Here is a 3,015-nt window from a genome sequence, read left to right as displayed (position 1 = left end):
ACCTTATTCCATGCTATGAAGCAGGAAGAAGGCCCCACCAGATGCCTGGACTTTTTTAGCCTCCAGAATCATAAGTTTAATAAACTTCTTTTCATTATAATTTACCCACTCTGTGACATTCAGTTATACAAACAGAAAGCAAACTAAAGCAATAACTAAACATACTTTTAATTATTTAAGAAAATATGAAGAAAGGCTTGAAAAGGAAAAAGAGACATAAAGTGAAAATAGTTACAAAAGACAAGAGTGTGATGTCACCCAGTTTGCCAACCTGTGAATCTATGAAAACCATGGCTTAAGGCTTACAGATCCAAGCTACCAATTTCTGACACAAAACTTAAAAATTCCTTCCATCAGCTGTTTCATTGAAATGAGAAGGGATAAGAACTGACTAAATGGTTAAATGGCAAACTGTGTTAGAGAATGCCAGATTTCTTTAGAGTCCATTTTTCAACAAAAAATGAACTGTTCTGTGCTCTTTCTCATCTGACCTTAATAATATCTGACAGACATCCGTGTTAGTAAGTTGGTAATAGTCGAAACAGTAGTACTGATAAGGAACACTACAAACACTCAAAGCCTAAGGTGTCTCTATGGAATAAGTTATCCATGGACAAACAGGAAGCAACAAATAATGGGTGGCCTATTCTAAGAATTGCTCTTAAAGCACAACCTAAAACTGAAATATCAAATAATTATCCATCTTGCCATTTCACAATTACCCCAGCCAAACCATCTTAAGTTATTCATCACCTAACTGAAATTTCTAACATCAAACCAAAAAGTTTCCCAACCACTTATCAGAATACTAATCATACTTTGAAAACATTGTCAAAAAATGATACAACAAAAAAAAAGAATAGTGAGAAATTCAGTTGCTTGGGTGACAGATATCTCAAAGCTGTTCAAAATTATGACCTAATCTAAAATGTTCTGGAAGACAATATAAAAATTATATTTATTTATATTCCTTACAGACATCTTGCTTGTCTGATTGAAGGTGTCCAGAAGGATAAAACAAAAAATGGAAGGGGATGGGGCAACTGGGTGCAGTGGGTTTCATTGGTGGTACATGACAAAGTAGGGCTCCGGTAGCCACTCCCTCTTCAGAGGGTCTGGGATGAAAACCCAAGAGGGGAGATTCTTAGAGTGTTGTGGGAGTTAGCTGGGGCACAAATGTCCCAGCAACTGAAGGGCTTTTCCTCTCATGTTCTTGCTGAAGCTGGTGATCCAGGGGCTCTTACTTCTTGGAGGCTAGTTGGACCATAAGGTCAACCATTCTGCCACTGTGGACAAACTCAAAGTCATCTGAGGAAATGTCACTGAGGGTCATGCAAGGACCAGCACTGAAGGTGGAAGCATGGGTTTCACAGAAGACAACCTGTTCCTTGGTGTAGCCCAAGATGTACTATAGGGGGGCCCTCCAATGCCTGATTCACCACCTTCTTGATGTCATCATATTTAGCAGCTTTCTCTAGATGGCAGCTCAGAACCATAACAGATAAGTTGTGCATAGGCACACAGAAGGCTATGCCAGTGAGCTTCCCATTAAATACAGAAATGACCTTACCCACAGTCTCAGCTATACTAGTGGACACAGGGATAGTGATCTGGGCAACTCCACAGCTATCACAATATAGTTCCTCAGAGGTGCCATCCATGGTCCTTGTAGTGGCAGTAATAGCATAGACTGTGATCATGAGTCCCTCCACAATGCCAAAGTTTTCATGAATGTGCTTGTCCAGGGAGGCTAAGTAGTTGGTAGTGCAGGACAATCTTGATTGCTGACAATCTTGGGTAGTTGTTGAATTTCTCATGATTCACACCATCACAAACAAGGGTTAATTTTATGGACTAAATGGTTAGGCTGCAGTACCCCAGAGGCATCAACAGAAGGGGGAGAAATGATGATCTTTTTAGCTCCACACTTCAAAGAAACCCTGGTCTTCTCCATGGCAATAAAGATATCAGTGGACTCCACACAACATATTCAACCCCAGCATCACTGTGTTTGATAGGGTCTTGCTCCTGGAAAATGGAGATGGGCTTTCCTGATGACAAGCTTCTCATTTTTCAGCTTTGTGCTATTGAATTTGTCATGAATCAAATCATATTAGAACATGCAGACCATGTGTAAGACTGGAAGACGCCGCACCACACAACACAGATCACCAAAGAGGTTTCCGCTTTATTACAAAAGGCTGTGTGTTTATATAGGTCTAAGGAGAGGTCTCAGGGCTGAGGTAGATAACAGGTCGTCCGTTTATTGGCAAGCTCTTCCATATGTCAGTTCCGGAGCCCAAGAAGTTAATTCTAATTGGGGTTAAGGCTTCCCACCAGCAGGGTTTGAACATTGGCGCCGGCGGGAACGTTTCGCGGCCAGTGAAAGAAACAAAGAGGAGAAAGAGGGTCGTTAGACGCCATGCTGGGGTTTTTCTCTGGGGTGCTGCTGCCCTTATATGTTTTCCCAACACCATGTACTTAAGGTTAGTTAAGGGATCCTTAATGGTGACGATACCACGTTGCAAGAGTTGAAGGCAGCCCTACTGCCTAGGGCATCTGATATGATCTTATGTGTTTTCTCTAAACTTCACCATGTGTCTCAGGGATGTGGCTGGCAGAGCACAAGAAGACGTGACTGTCAAACAGAGAGGAGCAAAAAGTCAAAAGCAAAATTTGAGACATTTTGGAACTAAAATTAAAAGGCTATTCTAAAAAAAAAAAAAAAAACAACCACATATAAAATGATAGAGAAATCTTTAGAATATCTAGGAGAAAGAATATAAAAGAAAATTTTTGATAGAATTCTCCTTTTCTTCTGTTTTTGAGGTGGAAGGAAAGAACAAACAATTGAAGACATAATTTTAAAAGCACTTGTTTTCAGTGTGCTTTTGTGTATATTACTGAAACACTGTGAATAGGTTTATGAACTTCTGATTGATTCTCTATTAATAACTACAGATGTCTATCCATTCTTTTAAAGTACCTCATGGGTCCAATTACATCCATGTGTAC

General features: G+C 40.0%; 1 pseudogene; it reads right to left on the bottom strand.

Moving 5' to 3' along the window:
• Window positions 1–1,240: 1,240 nt before the first annotated feature.
• On the bottom strand, window positions 1,241–2,131 carry LOC143402505 (glyceraldehyde-3-phosphate dehydrogenase-like; annotated as a pseudogene).
• Window positions 2,132–3,015: the final 884 nt, after the last annotated feature.

The sequence above is a fragment of the Callospermophilus lateralis genome, chromosome 6 (assembly GCF_048772815.1).
Source record: "Callospermophilus lateralis isolate mCalLat2 chromosome 6, mCalLat2.hap1, whole genome shotgun sequence".
Lineage (NCBI taxonomy): Eukaryota > Metazoa > Chordata > Mammalia > Rodentia > Sciuridae > Callospermophilus > Callospermophilus lateralis.
Note: the sequence above shows the minus strand (reverse complement) of the source record. Positions and strands in the feature narration are given on the sequence as shown.